Source organism: Artemia franciscana, chromosome 12, assembly GCF_032884065.1.
Source record: "Artemia franciscana chromosome 12, ASM3288406v1, whole genome shotgun sequence".
Classification (NCBI taxonomy): domain Eukaryota; kingdom Metazoa; phylum Arthropoda; class Branchiopoda; order Anostraca; family Artemiidae; genus Artemia; species Artemia franciscana.
The window spans coordinates 31,541,778-31,557,165 of NC_088874.1; the positions used below are offsets into that span (position 1 = coordinate 31,541,778).

At 36.7% G+C, this 15,388-nt stretch overlaps 1 long non-coding RNA gene across 3 annotated transcripts in view; it reads right to left on the reverse strand.

Annotated features, from left to right (window-relative positions):
• Positions 1–1,802: 1,802 nt before the first annotated feature.
• The window catches only part of LOC136033997 (uncharacterized), a 501,602-nt gene continuing 488,016 nt past the window's right edge, over positions 1,803–15,388 (reverse strand). The window contains exons 3-5 of one of the 3 annotated variants that reach the window (XR_010619083.1): positions 14,357–14,490; positions 6,905–7,091; positions 1,803–1,975 (exon numbers count right to left, since the gene is read on the reverse strand). This is a non-coding gene — a long non-coding RNA (uncharacterized LOC136033997). Of the gene's footprint in view, positions 1,976–6,904; positions 7,092–9,714; positions 10,277–14,356; positions 14,491–15,388 lie in introns of those variants that run through there. The other 2 variants (XR_010619084.1, XR_010619081.1) reach the window with 2 other exon arrangements.

A 15,388-nucleotide genomic window follows, 5' to 3' on the forward strand; every position in this document is an offset into this window, starting at 1 on the left:
ACATCGATCATGAATATTGTCAAAAGGGTGACAAATCAATATCTCAACAAGACCAAGAAAAAAACACATACATAAATACATAAATGTACAAATATTGCTCGCTTATACATATATACACATATATATATATATATATATGGAATGTTGATCAACTTGTTTTTCCATTTGGAATTTATGTAGATTTATCTAATTGAATAAACATATAAAAAAAAGAGCTAAGCGCTCGTATGGCACTTAGGAAGAGGTCGGGAGAGCCAAGAGCTCATATGGCATGAGCTCTAGCAAAATTCTAACAACCAATATATTGATTTAAAAGGAAAATAAGAGGCTTAATGCCGGTCGGGATTTAAAATAAGAGCTCTCAGACACGAGATCCTTCTAAATATCAAAATTCATTAAGATCCGATCAACTACTAGTAAGTTAAAAATGCCTGATTTTTTCTAATTTCTCCTCTCCCTTCGGCCCCCCCAGATGGTCGAGTCAGGGAAAACGGCTTTATCAAGTCAATTTGCGCAGGTCCCTGATACACCTACCAATTTTCATCACCCTAGCACGTCCAGAAACACCAGACACGCCAAAGCACTAACCCCTCTAACTCCCCCAAAGAGAGTGAATCCAGCCCGGTTATGTCAAGCACGTATCTACGACATTTGCTTATTCTACCCGCCAAGTTTCATCCCAATCTCCACTCCAAGCGTTTTCCAAGATTTTAGGTTTCCCCCTCCCAACTCCCCCCCAATGTCACCAGAACCGGTCGGGATTTAAAATAAGAGCTCTGAGACACGATATCCTTCCAAGGTTTATTCTTTCCAAGATTTCTTTCCGATATTATTTCCAAGATTTTAGGTTCCCTACAACTCCCCCTCAATGTCTGCGGATCTGGTTGGGATTTAAAATTAAGAGCCCTGAGACACAATATCCTTCCAAACATCAAATTTCATTAAGATCCGAAAACTCTTTCGTAAGTTAAAAATGCCTCATTTTTCTAATTTTTCAGAATTAACCCTCTCCCCCCCCCCCAAATAGAGCGGAGCCGTTCTGGTTATGTCAATCACATATCTAGAACTTGTGCTTACTTTTCCCACCAAGTTTCATCCCAATCCCTCCATTCTAAGCGTTTTCCAAGATTTTAGTCCCCCCCCCAAATGTCACCGGATCCAGTTGGGATTTAAAATAAGACCCCTGAGACACAATATCCTTCCAAATGTCAAATTTCATTAAGATCTGATCACTCCTTCGTAACTTAAAAACACCTCATTTTTTTCTAATTTTTCAGAATTAACCCCCCCCCCCCACCAAAGAGAGTGGATCTGTTCTGATTATGTCAATCAAGTATCTAGGACTTATGATTATTTTTACCACCAAATTTCATCCCGATCCCTCCACTCTAAGCGTTTTCCAAGATTTTAGGTTCCCCCCTCCAACTCCCATCAATGTCAGCGGATCTCGCAGGGATTCCAAATAAGAGCTTTGAGTTACGATATCCTTCCAAACATCAAGTTTCATTAGGATCCCATCACCTGTTAGTAAGTTAAAAATACTTCATTTTTCTTTTTTTCAGAATTAACCAGCCTCAACCCCCCCCCCCCCAGATGGTCAAATTAGGAAAACGGCTGTTTCCAATTTAATCTGATCCGGTCTCTGATACGGCTGCCGAATTTCACCGTCCTAGCTTACCTTGAAGTGCTTAAAGTAGCAAAACCGGGACAGAAAGACAGACCGACAGAATTTGCGATCGCTATATGTCACTTGCTTAATACCAAGTGCCCTAAAAATAAAAAACAACTAGGTTCATAAGGCAAGATTTTCGAGAATTTAATTTTCAAAAATATTTCAATTAAAAAATCACATAAACATTCTCCTTACGATATCCATGAAAATTCTTCTAAATACTCCTAAGACAGAAGAAACGATTGCTGTCATAGCGGCATCGCCGATGGATTGCAGCAAGCTGGAGAAGGTCCTATGGTTGACCTATAAATTTTGATTATAATTAGATTGCAGTTGAAAACGAATCTAAAGAATATTAAGCGTTGTTCAAGCAGTTTATCACCACTTCATTACCTAAACTGAATTCAAATACTGTCTTTTGATTTAATTTCTACGGCTAACACTCAAAATGCCACGATCACAATACCCACGACTCAAAATGCCCATGAAAAATGCCAATAACTCAAAAAGCCCACGAGATAAGACAAGATATTTTGAAAAAATCACTATCACAAGCCCTCAAAGGGCCGAATTCGGACTTCGGAGTCGACTAATAAAACAAACAAAGCAAAAAACACTAATAATAATGAATAATCAAATTATGAGTAAAAAAAAATATATAAGTTGGAAAAAAGGGAAGGGGACAAAAAAAGTCTAATAATACAGAAAAGAAAAAGAAATAAACATATATATCTACAAATTAAAAGGGACACTAAAAAAAAGTCCAAAAACTCACAAAAAAAGAACGGAGCATAAAACACAAGGAAAACACATATGAATTAAAAGGGAAATTAAACCAAAACAGCGGGGAAAAGCAAATTAGTGTAACGACCTAAAGCACCTCACATGAAAAAACTTGTGACACGGTGAGAAGAACTAAGAGCCAAGAGATCATATGGTAAGAGCTCTAACAAAATTCAATGAATCAATAGATTGATTTAAAAAGGAAAATAAGAGGCTTAATGCCGGTCAAGATTTAAAATAAGAGCTCTGAGTCACAAAGTCCTTCTAAATATCAAAATTCATTAAGATCCGATCACCGACTCGTAAGTTATAAATACCTAATTTTTTCTAATTTTTCCTCTCCCTTTTGCCCCGCAGATGGTCGAATCTGGGAAAACGACATTATCAAGTCAAATTGTGCAGCTCCCCGACACACCTACCAATTTTCATCGCCCTAGCACGTCCAGAAGCACCGAACTCACCAAATTACTGAACCCCTCCCCCAACTCCCCTAAAGAGAGCGAATCCAGTACGATTCTGTCAATCACGTATCAAGGACATTTGTTTATTCTATCCACCAAGCTTCATCCCGATTCCTCCACTCCAAGTGTTTTTCCAAGATTTCCCCCTCCAACTCCCCCCAATACCAAAAGATCTGGTCGGGATTTGAAATAAGAGCTCTGAGACATGAATTCCTTCTAAAAATCAAATTTCATTACGATCCGATCATCTATTCGTAAGATAAAAATACCCCAATTTTCATGTTTTCCAAGAATTCCGGTTTCCCCCTCCAACTCCCCCGAATGTCACAGTATCTGGTCGGAATTTGAAATTAGAACTTTAAAGCGCAAGATCCTTCTAAATATCAAATTTCATTAAGATCTGGTCACCCTTTCGTAAGTTACAAATACCTCAATTTTCAAAATTACCCTGCTTATTTTTCCAACCAAGTTTCATCCCAATCCCTCCAATCTAAGCGTTTTCCATCATTTTAGGTTTCCCCACCCCAAACTTCCCCCAATGTCACCAGATCCGGTCAGGATTTAAAATAAGAGGTTTGAGACACGATATCCTTCTAAATATCAAATTTCATGGAGATCCAATCACCTGTTCGTAAGTTAAAAATACCTCATTTTTTCTAATTTTTCAGAATTAACCCCCCCTCCCAACTACCCCAAAGAGAGCGGATCCGTTCTGGATATGTCAATCATGTATCTAGGACTCGTGTTTTTTCCCCACCAAGTTTCATCCCGATCCCTCCACTCTGTGTTTTCCAAGTTTTAGGTTTCCCCCTTCCAACTCCCCCCCCCCAATGTCATCAGATCCGGTTGGGTTTAAAATAAGAGCTCTGAACCACGTTATCCTTCTAAATATCAAATTTCATTGAGATCCGATCACCCGTTCGTAAGTTAAAAATACCTATTTTTTTTTAATTTTTCAGAAATACCCCCCCCCCAAATTACCCCAAAGAGCGGATCCGTTCCGTTTATGTCAATCATCTATCTAGGACTTGTGTTTATTTTTCCCACCATGTTTCATCCCGATTCCTCCGCTCTTAGTGTTTTCCAAGTTTTAGGTTTCCCCCTCCCAACTCCCCGCCACCAGATCCGGTCGGGATTTAAAATAAGAGCTCTAAGACACGATATCCTTCTAAACTTCAAATTTCATTGAGATCCGATCACCCGTTCGTAAGTTGAAAATACCACATTTTTTCTAATTTTTAAGAATTACTCTCCCCCCCCCAACTACCCCAAAGAGAGCGAATCATCTCCGATTATGTCAATCATGTATCTGGGACTTGCGCTTATTTTATCCATCAAGTTTCATCCCGATCCCTCAACTCTAAGTGTTTTCCAAGATTTTAGGTTTCCCCCCTCCAACTCCCCCCAATGTCATCAGATCCGGTCGGGATTTAAAATAAGAGCTCTGAGACACAATATCATTCCAAAAGACACATAATCTGAGACACAAGATCCAATCACCCGCTCATAAGTTAAAAATACTTCATTTTTTCCGAATTAACCGCCCCCCCACTCCCCCGACCCCCAGATGGTCAAATGGGGAAAACGACTTTCTAATTTAATCTGGTCCGGTCCCTGATACGCTTGCCAAATTTCATCGTCCTAGCTTACCCGGAAGAGCCTAAAGTAGCAAAACCGGGACTTTAGGTTTCCCCCTCCAACTCCCCCCAATGTCATCAGATCCGGTCGGGATTTAAAATAAGAGCTCTGAGACACAATATCATTCAAAACATCAAATTTCATTAAGATCCAATCACCCGCTCATAAGTTGAAAATACTTCATTTTTTCTATTTTTTGCGAATTAACCGGCCCCTCACTCCCCTCAGAAGGTCAAATCGGGAAAACGACTATTTCTAATTTAATTTGATTCGGTCCCTGATACACTTGCCAAATTTCATCTTCCTAGCTTACCTGGAAGTGCCTAAAGTAGCAAAACCGGGACCGACAGACAGAGCGACAGAATTGGCGATTGCTATATGTCACTTGGTTAATACCAAGTGCCATAACAAGTAAATTCGATAAGGACTATTGACAATGCCCTAATGCCAATTTCAATCCAAACGAACCTGAGCTGAATTGGAGTTTAGCAACAAAATATTTTGTATACAAAGCATGAGCTATAATTTGATTAATCCTATATAGTTTCTAACAAGGTTCAAGTAGTATTTTGGGTTAGATTTTTAAAGTAACATACTAGAGCGTTTTCTTAAATAAGTTCGGAGACCAAGCAGGCAAAGCAAGACAATACAAGGCAACAGGACAACAAAAGAAAAAAAAAATTAGAATTCCAAGTACTGACCTTTCTTTATTATAGCTGTCTTAGGCAAAATTGGTTGAGTGGAAACAATTTTCAAATCCGCTTAGTTGCTAAGAAAAAAAAAAAAAAAAAAAAAAAAAAAAAAAAAAAAAATCAGAAGCGCGAAGTCTTCATGAAAAAGCCTCATTGAAATCATGGCTCAAATAAGATTTTTTTTTTGCAAAATTATTATTTTCTTTTTTGCTGTGGATTGCTTCGTTTTTTTCCGTGTCCTTATTCTCCCGTATTGTCAAATAGAGACAGTTCAGAAACTTACATATCTGTACGATATTTTTACATATTATTTCTCCTTATTTGAGTTCCAGCAATTTCAATTTAAGAAACTCATTTATCGACAGCATGAGAAAATATAAGAAAACGTGGTAGTTTGCAGCCAGTTGAAAAGCAGAATAAATTTCAAAAGCAAAGGCAATTTTCACATTCAGCCGTGTCTTTAATAAAGTTTTTCAGGCAAAGCTGGTGTACTTTTTTTATTTTTCAGGGCAACTACAATGAAAAGGCCTTAACTAATTATGGTGTTTGAAATGGAAAAAGGAAAAATTATGAACTTGTATAAAGCTAATAGATCGGTATTATGTGAATTTTTTTTTAGGTAATTGGGGGACCACTGTTAGTTGATGGGTTGAAAATTGAAATTTGGATTGAATCAAATTTTGAATGAGGGTATATTTGTTTCACGTCTACTGGACTGCCCTTCTAAAGAGCCTTTTGTCAGGCACTTGACAAGATCAGAAGAGTATTATATTGTAATGTATACTGTAAATACTTAGTTCAGTAAAAAAAAAAAAAAAAAAAAAAAAAAAAAAAAAAAAAAAAAAAAAGCAAGCAAGTTCTATGGACCTATCAAGATAGAGCGGTAGTAGGCCTTAAAAATTTTTGTCAAAGATTGAGCAAAGCACTAGGTATCAGTCAAGGGCCCTGTTGCTATATCAAGCATTGTTAACATTAAAGAGCTACAAAAAGAAAGTGGAACAAAACTTGAATTGGCTCTCACTACGTTTGTTACTAAAGAGAACCCGTCCATCAGCAATATGGACACCCCGCCAGAGATATTGAAACAACATGCACGATTCGTAAGGTGTTCAACTTATGGCGTGCTGACACCTTCCCTCCCCCCACGGCAAAATAAAGTTTAACATTCTATTTTTCACTGATTTTATTTTCTTTGGCCAAATTGAATGGAAATTTGGCCAAATTGAATGGAACTACAATTAGTGTTACAAGGATTGTAGACAGGCAGATACACAGAAGAAATGTCTCAGTCGACAGCACAGAACAATTTTAAAAAATTAACTTATTCATCTTCTGGATTGAAAGTATAAAACTTTATAGAAGAGCGTCTCTTAAAGCACAAGAATATTTTAAAAGGGTTTCACTGTTTGCTTCACACTTATCCACAGAATAGTGAAGAAAGTAAAGAGATGAAAGAGCCATTTTTGAAGTTGATCGAAATTTATGAAGAAGATTTGGAAAACAACACCTTAAACGTTTGATGACGGAAAGAAAAATTTGGCAAAAATTTCTCTAACGGAACAAGGCACACCATGTCAATGCAACTGATTTCCCAAATATTTGTGGCAAAGCAATCTCTCCGAACATCCATATCTTACTTAATATTTTAATCACTATACCTGTATCGACCAGCACAACAGAGCGCTCCTTTTACACTTCGGAGAATCAAGACATACCTAAGAAACGTGACGTCTGAAAATAGGCTAAATGGCTTTACCAATCTCAATGTCCACAGGGAAATTCTAGTTGACACAGACAGTGTATATATCCATACTGACGAAGACTCAATTTTGTTTTGTAAGACAGCTAATATAGGAAGATTGTGTCAGAATAAAACTTAAAATTGTATTTAATCTGCTTGGTTTTATCAATCATTCTTATAGTCCCTACTGGAGCAACTTTAGGCAATGCCTTAAATTACCGGTTTTTCTGAGGATTTTTGAAGTTTTTGTTGATTAGCCCACACTAGACATCACCACCCTTACTTACGTTCATTCTAAGCTTGCTTTCATTCACTCTTTTCATTTTTCTTCATTTTAAGTTTCCTTCCTTATGGATTTCTGCTTGATTTATCAAAATTATTTTGCTCAAACTAAGAGTTTATGCAAAATCTTTTGGATTTTACTTTTTGGTTCTCGTTTGGTTTGAACTTTTTATGCAAAACTTCCTGTTTTCAATAATATAATTCAAAAGAGGCCATTAACCATTTTTATTTAAAGGGCAGGTAATAATCTTGTCAACAGAAAAAAAATCGGCTTATGTAATTTAAAATGCATTATGGTGCAAATATTAAATATTAGTGGAGAACACTTTCTTTTTGATTTTTTCAACTTTTATCATGACCACATTTATGGATAAGCAGGGCTTTACCGTATGCAAGGTGCAATACATTAAAACAGATTGGACTAATTGACAGTGTTTTCAGATCGACGCTGTTTTGAGGTAAAGAATTCTCTATACTTTTTTACTGATACTGACAAATGTCCTTAGGAATGGAGACACAACCTAGGTTTCCTGGTACCCACAGGTATATCTTGTGGAGACAGAAAAGTTATCTATTGCCAAGAGGGTCAGTTTCTAAAAATCAAAGACAGAGAGAACACACAAAAAAATCAGTTAGTCAGTCAAAGATCGTGCAACACCCTAGTTTCATCTTTGGAGGTAAAGCTATAAAGAATATTGATTAATCCCATCTCCTCAAAAATATATTTTCACCATCCATTCACGCGGTAGATATTCTCGAATGGGTTTGTTCCTTCTGGGCAAGAAAGCATGGTGAAATTATACCTTCTATGGACACAATGCCATCCATCTCAATTATACTTCTCTGTAAATTTTACACAAAGCTTGTTCCCAAAAATGAATGCCCGTGTTCTGCAGAGCTCATAGAAAGCTGTTTATACTCCTCCAAAGGATTCATAATACGGCTTCTAGAGATATAACAGGGTGTCAATGGATATTCTTCTGAATACCCACCATTCTTACTAGCTATATACTAGTATCACCGTTACGGTAGGTAAAGAAACACCTCACAAGGGATAGTCAATTCCTATGTTTAGACAGCCTGATTGCACTAAAGTCATTACTTAAAAAAATACTACTGTTGCCAACAATCTATGAAAAGGGGTTGAGCCATATAGCTCGAATCGGCAAAAAAATTGTTATAAAGGGTATTTTCAATTACAACAGCAGAAAGAACTTGTTTCCCAAAGAGCAAGCTTATGAAAAATGCTGTTGCACTTATGCTATAAATAATTAACGCTTAATGCTATAACCTCTTTTGTTCTAGAGTTACTTTCGATTTACAATCAACTCAAAATCTATTATAACCAAATTATCATGAGTTTTAGAGACTGAAAGCGTTAAATACAGGTCTCCCCAACAGTCAAAAGTAAAATGTCTTTTCAACAATCGACGGTTTAAAAGGCGTTTTATATTTTTTTTTTTTTGCTAATCTTCAACATTTTGTAAAATGTCATAAAATATATGCCATATTTCCACGACCTTACTGCATAGTTCTTTTGAAGGACGATAAAAATTCTTCTTCAATAATTTTATTAGGTTCTTAAAAGTTTCCTCTAGGCTTCTCATACAAGCCTAGATACTCATGAAAACGCCCAAAGGTTTTTTGGGGTTAGGATGCTCATCCATAGACCAGAAGCTATCGTCAACGCAAAAGTACTGTATACACTGTTATTTGATTTAAAAATTCAATGCATGAAAACGATGCATTTTTGCGAAAAAAAAGACACAATTTTAGAGATCAGAGCGGGCATAAGTCGAATCCTCTAAGTTACAAATTTTAAACCAAACAGACTAAATTGAATGAAGAAATCCAGCACAAAAAGAAACGGAAAAGGCCATTAATATGAGTTGTGCAACCCTCATTTAACTCCCCAAAACAATTAGTAGCATTGCCTCTTCAATGAATACGCAATATATTTTCAATTGAAATTATTCTTTACCCGATGGTCAATATATTTGAAAGAATGAATTATTTTAGTCATTTTATGATTATTATTACTTCGCCATTAGTAAACATATAGATACAGTAAACCCTGGCATTGGGGTTTTTGGACAAGCAAGATCCCCTTTCCTACTTTTATCAGGTTCACTCTATATATAAAAAAGTCCTAGCTACATTTTTTAAGTTTAGCATTAATCCGCAAATATAAAATGGCGGGCCCAAAATAGGTCTGTCGAAACTGTTTTTGAACATAACCACAATATCACTTTTCCTTCATGGCATCCCATTCTTAAAAGGGGATGCTTAAAGTTGAAAGTATACAATAGTTGTTCGTCTATAGTAAGTGCTCTTCATAAATTGTTTTGATAAACATAGTTATGTATTTATTTTAATTTTCTCTATCTTGTACTCCGTCCCTATGAACTATCCCTAGCTCTAAGAACAACAAGCAGTTTGCAAGAATACAAAGAAACAATATTTTATTGATTAAATTTATATTAAAATATAAAATAAAAAAATGTTGTTGTATGTTGAGTCAGGAAGAGGTTCTTTGGCAGGAGCAGAGGCCACATAATTGCACAGCTTCAATGAGCAGTAAATTCGTTAGGTGAAGGATGAGCAAAAAATTGAAGCAAAATTGATTAAAAATTTTTTGAGGGTTCTATTTTTTTAGTAAAATATAAAAAGGGGAGCAAAAAAAATATACGCGAATTTTACTGAGATTCTATTTAACTTGAGGTTTAGAACCCTTGTTTTTTTTATTTAAACTTTAAAATTATAAGAAACCAGTTCTGCTGCACTGTCTTTTTATGTAAAAATAAGCGTCTATACACAAAAAGACGAATGCAACAGAGAACAGGCTTATACAGAGAGTTCCAAAATTTTAAAAAATCACTTTTGCAAGTTCTTATTACATCACTCTTCTTATGACATCAATGAAAATTCTTGCGAAAACAGAAAAGATAGCTTGTGTTATGTTACTTCTGATGTTTTGCAGCAACCTGGAGAAGGTCCCATGGTTGACCTATAAATTTTGATTATAATTAGATTGCAGTTGAAAACGAATGTAAAGAATATTAAGCGTTGTTCAAGCAGTTTATCACCACTTCATTACCTAAACTGAATTCAAATACTGTCTTTTGATTTAATTTCTACGGCTAACACTCAAAATGCCACGATCACAATACCCACGACTCAAAATGCCAATAACTCAAAAAGCCCACGAGATAAGATAAGATATTAAAAAAAATCACTATCACAAGCCCTCAAAGGGCCGAATTTGGACTTCGGAGTCGACTAATAAAACAAACAAAGCAAAAAATACTAATAATAACGAATAATCAAATTATGAGTAAAAAAAAATATACAAGTTGGAAAAAAGGGAAGGGGACAAAAAAAGTCTAATAATACAGAAAAGAAAAAGAAATAAACATATATATCTACAAATTAAAAGGGACACTAAAAAAAAGTCCAAAAACTCACAAAAAAAGAATGGAGCATAAAACACAAGAAAAACACATATGAATTAAAAGGGAAACTAAACCAAAACAGCGGGGGGCAAGCAAATTAGTGTAACGACCTAAAGCACTTCACATGAAAAAAAAGGGGGGAGGAAAAACTAGTTGGCTATTTTATTTATTTTTTTTCTGTGATGAAGGGGACAAAGGTTTTTTCATATCTGGAAGTAATGCAGCGAATGGGGGACAAAACTAGGATAGGCTCAGAAATAGCTCGAGGCTGTCGTAATCTGGATGGTGAGTGACGTTTGGGGAAAATACTTGCCGTCCGAGGGTTCGTTAATGCATTTTTTGAAAAACGGAGGCACAACGACGACCTCCTTTGCTCAAGGGTTTCCAAACTAGCTTTTTTTAGGAGCAGAGAGTAAGGCACCTTGCCTTCTTTGAAAATTATTCGCAAGGCTCTTTTTTGGATTGACTCAATTTGACAATGGAAGTAACATCAGGGGGCTCTGGTAAGTTGAAATTAAGCTGGTCAAGACTCCTGCCACATAGCTTTTTAACCTCGGAATACCAGTTTTTTGGCTTATTAGTGAACAATTCTTCGATCTTATTTTTATAGTATGATCGTGCCAATTTACGAATTTCTCTTTTAATTGATTTTCTTAATATATTGGCTTGATCGAGTTTACAATTCCTAAACAGCTTCAATTTGGTTCTAATTAGTGTTTTTATTGTTTGATTAATAAAGGGTTTGTCACTTGAGCACCTTTTTTCTGGGAAACAAATTTGATATTTATCAATTAGCTTTTTATGAAACGTGGCTGTTTTCTCATCAAGGTTTTGTAAACTATAAATGTCGGACCAATCTTCAGAACTCAGCCACATACCAAAAGAAAGAAGACCAGAATTTTCAAGAGGGCGGTAAGTGCTATAAGTCTTTGAGAAAGTATGCTTAAAAGTTGAGGGGGACAAAAGAATGGAAAGATGATAACTCCCACCTAATGGGGGCAAAGTTGAGGGAGGGCTGAAAAAATTATACATATTAGTTAAAATAACATCAAGAGAGGTATTTCCCCGAGTCGTCAGTGTTTTAACAATTTGCTTTACTTTAAGTGAAGCACAAAAGGAATCCATTTTCAGGTCGTTGGCATCGCCAACTAAAAAAAGGCCAGCATTGGGGTACTTAGAAATAACAAAATCAGCACTTGCCTGTAATTGCATGATAAAATTACGTTTTGACTCGATATTTTGATTTGGGGAGTAATAGAAAACAGCTATTGCATTAAATACTAAATGGACGAGGGAGTACTTTTGGTCTAACGCTTAGCCAGAGGATTTCATCATACTCGGATAAGTTAGGGACTTGAATAACCTTTGGGTAAAGGTGACTCTTAGTAAAAAACAGAGCTCCGCCACCTTTTTTCCCGAGTGGGTGGTCTGAAGGATGGAGTTTAATAAACTCTGAATAATTTGTCAGGTGTAGGGACCCTGGGTCATGGGATTGAACTTCAGTAACAGCTATAATATCTATCAAATGTGATTTTGAAACCACCTTGAGTTCAGTAAGCTTTTCAAAATTAAGACTTTCAGCATTAGTAACTAAAAGTTTAGGAAAAACAAACCGATTGGGGAATCGCGACAGGGAAACTCGATGGGTTTGAGAATTTCCTGGGGGGTAGGGTTTTAATTTAATTTTATTATACTTTGGAGAAGAGGAGTATGAGAAGGATTTGCTTTGGGGATTTGGATGTGGGGGGACGGGCAAGGATGTGGACGAAGCACGAGGATATATTATGTGACAATTATTGGACGCAAAAAGTCTCAGACCTGAGTCACGTTTACAGGGTACGCACGAGGGATAAAACGAATGAGCTGGGGTTTCGTAAGGTGCTGGGAAACGAGGGCTGGGTGAGAATAGTGATTCATGTCCGTCAAGAAATTGCTGGTTTGCAGCGGACTAGGGAGGGTATGGAAAGAAGCCTACTGTAGGACTTCTGTATACGGAGAGGAGGAGGAGATACCAAGGGGTAAGGCGGGGGAGTATGTAATCGGGAAGAGTTTATTAATTGTTGAGCTGAAAATGCAGGGGGATAAGAATGGATGTCGACAGGAACCTGACCAAGGGGAGAATGGGGTCGTGAGTGCTTTAACCGCTGGCCTAAAAAGGGTGGGACCTCCCTCCGAAATCCATCTCCGTTTTTTGTCAAATTCTTAGAACTAACATCGTACACATGCGAAGGTATAGCTTGTGGCTTAAAGAATAACCTACTTAACGACTTTGGTATAAAAACATGATACTTGTCACAACCGAAACAACAACCCGACATAAGAACAGAACAAATTGAAACATGGTCAAACGAGCACGAGCTTTTATTGCAAGAACCCGTCAGAAAATATTTGCAAATATGGAGCCGATTACATCTTTTTCCGTGGTTACATTTTGCACGTAAAAAATCCTTGCAAACTGATTTCGTTTTTTCTTTATTTTCAATTACACGCTGATCACCATTTTTTTTCAGCTAATTCTTCCGTTTCCTTCACTTTCATATGCCACAAGTTTCTCATAAACAATTTCAATATCTGCATCGGATTTCGTAGTAACCTTATTAGTCTTTAAAACAATGGTGTCATTATCCTCTTTCAAATTCAGCATACAACCGGAAGCCGTTAAGTTATTCCTGTATTCGGGAGCCTGATCCTCCACCATACTAATAGAAGATTCGTCAGTAGGATTACGTTCATGAATAATTGATTTTATTTCAACATTATTAACTTGACCGTTCCGGTCAATGTCATTGCTAATCACCTGGTTTGTCACTGGTTCAAACGCCCTTGACCTCTCAAATGAATTTACGAAGGGAAATATAGCATTTTCTGAATTTTTAAATTTCACTTGATTGACTTCATTATTCTTTGTTATATCACTGTTTGAGTTACAGATAGGGGTTCAGAAATTACGCCCGAAATGTAGCTTAATAACTCTTCTAGTCTGTCTTTTAATGGTTTAAGAATATCAAGATTTATCTGGCAAGCAAAATCTTTAACACAGGGATTTGGATACGTTAAATTTTCTCTGGTAACATGTGAGTAATATGTAAATTAAATATTGGTAAATGGCACTCGGGCCAAGCTGCAAGTGCGAAAAAAATGAACCTGTGAGCTGGAGATCAAAAATGAAATTTCATTAAGATCCGATCACCCGTTCGTAAGTTAAAAATACCTCATTTTTTCTTTTTTTTTCGATTTAACCGTCCCCCCACTTCCCCCTAGCTGGTCAAATCAAGGAAACGACAACTTCTAATTTAATCTTGTCGGGTTCCTGATAAGCCTGCCAAATTTAATTGTCCTAGCTTACCTGGAAGCGCTTAAAGTCGCAAAAACCGGGACAGACCGACAGAATTTTCGACCGCTATATGTCACTTGGTAGATACCAAGGGCCATAAAAAAAAACTGATTTTTTTATTTAGTAAATATCACGAGGAAAACAGAAATGCTGAGCTGAACCATGACCCAAAATAGATTGGGAATCACTGGGCCTCTACAGCTTATGCGAAGATACAGTTTTTTTTTCATTAGAAATGGAAAAAATAAACAATAAAATTTTTTAGCATAATAAATATTTAATATAATATAATAAATATTACCTCCTCCAGCCTAATCACTTCCAAAATAGAAGGGACGAGAGGCATACGACTAAGATTTTGCTGGAAAATGCATCCACCAAACGCCACGGCGAAGCCTATGGATCCCACGGCGAAAGCATATCCCCATGAATTGACTAAAAGAAAAAGAAAAGTATTTATTGTCAAGACAGTTTAGGTCACTAAAATATAATGACTAAGGCTGTAAATGGCAACCCTGCATATACAATGCTGACCAGGACTTCTGTGGAAAACGCAATAAGAATTAAATTTATGGTCCCATTTTCCTTCTCTCTCTCTCTCTCTCTCTCTCTCTCTCTCTCTCTCGTAAAAATGTAACAAAAGTGTACAAACATATTTTTGAAGCGTTTTTTTTTTGCTTTTTATTTTGTATTTCGATTGGATATGGTTGCCGGCGACTCTTACTCCTTGAACACTCTTTTGAAGAACTCACCGGAGACTTGTTCCAGGCAACTCCCGAAAAGCATAGAAAAATACAGTAAGGACCAGAAACACCAATAGATATCAAGACAAATAACCGATCTTGCCACCTATTTAGTTTTAAAGGCTTCATTAATTTTGCTTAAGAACTGTTTCTTCTTTCTCTTGTGTAGTACTTCTAGTCTATGAACTCTAGTCTGGATCGGGATGAAACTTGGTGGGAAAAATAAGCACCAGTCCTAGATACGTTATTGATATAACTGGAACAGATCCGCTCTCTTTGGAGGAGTTGGGGGGGGGGGGGCTGAAAAATTAGGTATTTTTAACTTACGAAGGAGAGATCGGATCATAATGAAATTACCTATTTAGAAACACCCCGTAACTCAAATTTGTCATTTAAAATCCCGACTGGATCCAGTGTCATTGGGGGGGGGGGGGGGGGGCGGAAATCTTGTAAAACGCTTAAAGCTGAGAGATCAGGATGAAACTTTGTGGGAAGAATAAGCACAAGTCCAAGATATGTGATGGAAATAACCGGATCAGATCCGCTCTCTTTGGTTCAGTTGGGGGGGGGGGGCAGTAATTAAAAAAAAA